The sequence below is a fragment of the Felis catus genome, chromosome B1 (genome assembly GCF_018350175.1).
Source record: "Felis catus isolate Fca126 chromosome B1, F.catus_Fca126_mat1.0, whole genome shotgun sequence".
Taxonomy (NCBI): Eukaryota; Metazoa; Chordata; class Mammalia; order Carnivora; family Felidae; genus Felis; species Felis catus.
In genome coordinates this window covers 180,847,944-180,854,452 of record NC_058371.1, presented here as the reverse complement: position 1 = coordinate 180,854,452, position 6,509 = coordinate 180,847,944, and the positions used below count along the sequence as shown (strand labels likewise).

At 36.7% G+C, this 6,509-nt stretch overlaps 1 non-coding gene across 1 annotated transcript; it reads right to left on the bottom strand.

Moving 5' to 3' along the window:
- Positions 1 to 3,696: 3,696 nt before the first annotated feature.
- LOC111560269 lies at positions 3,697 to 3,801 on the bottom strand. Its single transcript, XR_002742027.2, has one exon. It is a non-coding gene; the product is annotated as a U6 spliceosomal RNA (small nuclear RNA).
- Positions 3,802 to 6,509: the final 2,708 nt, after the last annotated feature.

The window sequence follows — 6,509 nt, the reverse complement described above, 5'->3', positions numbered from 1 at the left end:
CATTGTTAAGCATTATTTTTATCTGTTGATTTGAAGTGTGATTTTCTTTTCTTTTTTTTTTTCAAGGATGATCATAATATGAAGCAACAACCCTAGAGAAAGCTGGGATTTGTGATTCTCTCTTGATTTCTTGCTTTACCTGTCTTCTTTTTTCAAAGGATTACCTGTAGGAGAAATGTCCTTATATGTTAATTCCATGTGTCTTGATGAAAGCTATATTACTGGTACTTTTCTAGTCTTAAAGTCTAAGTTTGAAAACTGTTGGAAATGGGTCCAAACATAGTCAGGGATGTTGAACATAAATAAATAAAGTTGTCCCACTACGTTTTTACTAAATTTATTCACGGTTATTACCAGATAATTGATGATAGGATCTATTTATAAAATCTTCCAATCTAACATTACATGTGATCCTTTATGGTTTTCCCAAGATTCACATAGACATGCTTGCCAATTAACCAGAAATTTGTGAAATCTCCTACTTAGAAAAATAATGATTGCTCCCAATATTTCTCACAAAGATGATACAAGAATTAATAATTTAATGATCATGTGTCAAATAACTTTGAGGAGGAGATAATAGGGGATTTTCTTCTCCTTAGATCTTTAACTTGAAAATCAAGACCTGTCACATGAGTTTTTACTAATAAAGGTAGTCAGTTAATGTGTCTCTACTTTCCTTTTGTTCCTTTGCCTCCAAAGACACAAATCCCAATGGCAATCAATAATTGTTTTTCCTTCCTGGCAAATTAGAATAAAGGATTAAGAGTTTATAAATTCAAAGCAAAAATAGATAGGCTGTTCTAGATTCTTGGTTCAAATTTTCATAAATAATACTTTTAAAAATACTATGATATGTATAGTGTAGTTTATGTGCATGGGCTTGGTTTTCTCTGCAGAGGATATATTCACATTATTTCAAGTATTCGATAAGTATAATTTCTCCATAAGGATATCATTTATGTGAGTAGGTGGCTGCCTGCCTGGCCAAGGTGAAGGAGAAGCAACATTGCTTATGACTTCACGTGTGAAATCCTAAAATGCAAAGCATTCAAGGTGTCGAGAGCAGTCAGTTCTGCCCTAGAAGATCCTGTGAATGGCAAGTGGCGTGGCAAGACGATGCACTTGAATGAAGGTTTCTCCTGAGTAATGGTAGATAACACGGCCCAACGATTTATGGCAACACAAGGCACGTAAAGAAAATAAACAGGGTTTTTATGTCGAAGCACCACTTGAAGCCATATCCCCTGATCGCTGTCATGCTCTGTGTTTTACTGACCACGTATGTTCACTTCTGACAGGGAGGGCCTGACGTAGTTAAAATGGGCATGTTCTTGTCAGAGCACATGAGATTTGATTCATTTAAGTGCTCCATTACCAACTCTGACAGCCTTTACAGCTCTGTTGGGAAATGAAGTACAACATCAGGTTACTAAGCAACTCTGCAGCTTTTTCAAAATGTGTCTTGGAACTCACTTGTTTCTCCTAATTGATTCCATCCACATCATTTTGAACATAAATGGGACATCATGTTTGGAGATATGCCGGATCGCTACTTTCAGCTAACATGTCTTGCTACCCCTGCCTATCCGACTCAAGGACTGGCACATAAGTGTCATGCTCAAAGCAAGTTTTTATCTTTCTCTGGGGTTGCACTGAAAGGAAATATATATTCTTCTGGCAGTTTGAGCGGGTGTCTGAAGTTATCTGCACGCTGTCAGAAAGTCGAGGAGTGATCCTCATTTTTTAAAACTTTTACACAGTATGGAGTTTTAATTACCCAGTCAGAGTCACCCCTCAGCACACACTCGCAATATAGTATATCCGGATTAATAGTAAATCTATCTCACAGCATAGCAGTCATGTTGACATTGCTGCAGTCGCTAAACCTTTGAGCAAGATCGTGTCTCGTCCGGTCCTGAAATACGGGTGATAAATGCATCCGTCATGTTTTGTGCGGAGCAAAGTGGGCTTTTATTATCTACGACTCCTTTTTGAATTATATCAGAGGTGAAGAGGAAACAATGAAATGTTACAAACATTTTATATTCGGTGTACTTTCTCAAGGACCCATTTACTCTCCACTCCACAGTTAAGAATGGTGTATAATTTAGCTACTAACTCTGTGTACACAGAATATTTTGTACTTTGGTAAGTGTCAAAGATACAGGAGAAAAGGGAAGATTGGGAGGAGGGAAATATGGATATATTTACTCTGTGTGTATCTTAGAATTGTTGAATTATTTATTTTTTATTAGTTATTTATTTAATTTTTAAAAATATTGTTTTAAAGTTTATTCATTTTTAGAGAGAGAGAGACAGAATAAGGGCACAATTTTGGGGGTGAGGCAGAGAGAGAGGGAAGGAGAGAGAGAATCCCAAGCAGGCTCCGTGCTGTCAGCACAGAGACCCATGCAGGACTTGAACTAAGAACTGTGAGATCATGACCTGAGCCGAAATCCAGAGTCAGACACTTAACCAACTGAGCCACCCAGGCGCCCAACTTATTTTTTTTTATTTAAAATATGACCATTACAGAATCCTTGACAAGCATTGCTTCACAAATAACCACGTTTAAACAACTGGTATAAAAAAATTAATTATTGAATTAATTGGAAGAATCACAGTAATAGAAAACATGTACAGTAATTTACAAATTCCATTTTTAATGTAAACCTAATTACAGAAATGAGGTTTATTTACTGAAACAGAATGCTGTGGTGGTTATTAATATTGAATGGCTTTATTAGTCGCATAGAACCAGGTATGGAAACCTAGCCATAGAATAGTGGTAAAAATTAACACAATCATATTCACCACCATAACCCTGCCATAGCCAATGTACGATAAATAAAATTTCAGTTATTTTAACAAGATATTACATTAACACATTCTAATATAATAAATTATGACTAATACATACTTTATCTAAAATGCTTCTATGTTTATTTTGAAAATAAAGTGCACACCATTTTCTTATTACCGGAAAACTCAGACAACCACTAGATGATAGATGATGATAGATAGATAGATAGATAGAGATATATCTATGGCAAAAAATAATGACATTTAATGAAATAAGATATGCAAAAGCATGTGTGGAATATTCAGCTGATTCAGTATCTTTTTTTTTTTTACCACAAATGTAACTTTTTTTTTCCTTTTTTTATTATGAAATTTATTGTCAAAATGGTTTCCATACAACACCCAGTGCTCATCCCGACAGGTGCCCTCCTCAATGCCCATCACCCTCTTTCGCCTCCCTCCCACCCCTCATCAACCTTAGTTTATTCTCAGTTTCTAAGAGTCTCTTATGGTTTGGCTCCCTCCCTCTCTAAGTTTTTTTTTTTTTTTCTCTTCCCCTTCCCCATGGTTTTCTGTTAAGTTTCTCAGGATCCATGTAAGAGTGAAAACATATGGTATCTGTCTTTCTCCGTATAACTTATTTCACTTAGCATAACACTCTCCAGTTCCATCCACATTGCTACAAAAGGCCATATTTCATTCTTTCTCATTGCCACGTAGTACTCCATTGTGTATATAAACCACAATTTCTTTACCCATTCATCAGTTGATGGACATTTAGGCTCTTTCCATAATTTGGCTATTATTGAAAGTGCTGCTATAAACATTGAGGTACAAGTGCCCCTATGCATCAGTACTCCTGTATCCCTTGGGTGAATTCCTAGCAGTGCTAAAAATATGGAACACTTCACAAATTTGTGTGTCATCCTTTCCGCAGGGGCCGTGCTAATCTCTGTATCGTTCCAATTTTAGTATATGTGCTGCCAAATCGAGCACCTGATTCAGTATCTTTGTCAATAATTCTTTCTTTTTTTTTTTTAATTTTTTTTTCCAACGTTTTTTTATTTATTTTTGGGACAGAGAGAGACAGAGCATGAACAGGGGAGGGGCAGAGAGAGAGGGAGACACAGAATCGGAAACAGGCTCCAGGCTCCGAGCCATCAGCCCAGAGCCTGACGCGGGGCTCGAACTCACGGACCTCGAGATCGTGACCTGGCTGAAGTCCGACGCTTAATCGACTGCGCCACCCAGGTGCCCCGTCAATAATTCTTTCTATTAGAAACCAGCTCAATCACTGTCAGACCAATTCTGCTCCACTGCTAGTTAGAAGAACCCAACAGCTAGGTGCACCTGGGTGACCCAGTTGGTTGAGCGTCAGACTTCAGCTTAGGTCATGATCGCATAGTTTGTGAGTTCAAGCCCCACGTTGGGATCGCTGCGGTCAGCCTGTCAGCACAGAGCCTAATTCAGATCTTCTGTCCTCTCTCTGCCCCTCCCCAGCTTGTGCAATCCCCCAAATAAATATTGAAATAAAAGAAGAATTGAACAGCTAACATCAGCCCCGGCAGCTGATATTTTGAAAGGAAACTGATGAAAATTGAAGTTAAAAACATTACTACCAAAACCTACAAATAAACCACAAAATGACTATTTCTATCCCTTTCGTCAATAGGTGACATCCATTAGCAGATTTGACAATGTTCGCTTTCAGGAAAAAAAAAAAAAAAGAAACAACCAAAAGTTACTAGTGAAAACTGCTTTTTACCCTCTGAACTAAGACTCCACCTCTCCAATAGGATTGCTCCCTAAACACTTGGAAACCTTAATTTTTAGTAGCTCCAAGCAAGAGAAATCAATAAAAAGAGTCCCATACAACAGTATCAAATTGCAGTCATAGACAGGAGCAGCCTGAGGTGAATTTTAATTCAACATGAGCACCCTCGAGAAAACTTTCTATTCATGACAAAGGCAGAAAAACCTTGCATTTCTCAAATATTTTCTCAGTGCTGAAAAATTAGCTTCCTTCCACAAGTGTTCCTTAAAGAGCACAGTTCAAAATTATGTTGCATAATATGATATTACAAAGACACAGTACCCAAGACAAAGACAGGGGGCTTAAGTGAAAACACCATATAAACCTGTTATTTTAGGGAACAAAGTCGATTGCCAACAATTATATATAGTTTTCACAATTGCATCTCAATGGGATTGTTTCTGGATTGTTTCATTTTGACCTCTCTCATCTTTGGTAGTAAAGCTGTTCTTTCCTATTTTCTTTTTTGTTTGTTTGTTTGTTTGTTTGTTTTGTTTAATGTTTATTTTAGAGAGCAAGAGCATGCATGAGCAGGGCAGGGATGGGGGCAGAGAAAGAGAGAGAGAGAGAGAGAGAGAGAGAGAGAGAGAATATTAAACAGGCTCCATGCTATGAGATACTGGGCTCAATCCCGCTACCCTGGGATTATGACCTGAGTTGAAAACAAGAGTTGGTCTCCTAATCAACTGAGCCACCAAGGTGACCCTCTATTTTCTTATGATAAAAGCAATTAATGTTTATTGCAAAAAGCAGTTTAGAGAATGCAAATGATAAAAATGGAAGACGCATGGAAAACAATCAAATAGCTTCATCAGTTCACCAATGTCAACATTTTACTACATATAATTCTCATTTTTGCCTAGTCTTATACATACTTACATACATATTTCTAGAAAAAATTATGACCGTGCATGGCATTTTCTTCATGTCACTGATTTTTTATGTAATAAATAGTGGAATACAATTTTCAAGATAGTGAGAATTTTTGTGAAGCCTCATATCAAATGGCTGTTCTATATAAATTTAAGTATCTCATCAAATCAATTTCTTTTATTTCTTTTATTTTTTCAATGCTTATTTATTTATTGTGAGAGTGAGAGAGTGAGTGAGCAGAGACGGGCAGAGAGAGAGGGAGAGATAATCCCAAGCAGGCTTTGTGCTGTCTGAGCAGAGTCCATCTGGGGGCTCAAACTCAAACTGTGAGATCACGACCTGAGCTGAAATCAAGAGTTTGAGGATTAACGAATTTAGCCACCCTGGCACACCTTTCTTCCTTAGATATTCAGTAATTTCAAGTTTTTGATCCAGTAAATAAATGATTTTGTTGAAATATCTTTCTTATAGCCATAGATGTTAAAAACATTACAATTTTTTAGGATATCTTTATTTTTTTTCTACACTGGGAAAAATGGAACCTCATCCACATAAAAAGCATTCCTGTGATACAGAGATATAAAAACATTTTACTTTAGTAATGAATCTAAACTCAAATTCCAACAAGGATGTGAAAAAACAATTTGTGTCTACCTGTCTGAAGAGCTAACAGAAAAAGCTACTGCTTCTAAATGCTTTAAAACTGAAAATGCTTTACAACATTGTGAAGGAGGACTGGTAGAAAGCTTAAGAAGAAATAAATAATGAAGGCATTATTAATTTACAAAACGCATAACCCAATGCAACTATTTTTACTGAGCATTTTTTAATTACTGATGATGAACGAGATAATGATGGCAGTAGAGAAATTAGGAGCTAACCGTGTGTTTCACATTTAATATGGTATTTGAAAAAACAAATGCGGTACATATGAAACCGGAAGTCTGATTATATGACACAAATGCACTGCCACAGTAAGTCAAGGGAGAAAGTGATGAATCATAGAGTAGGCAGGAAT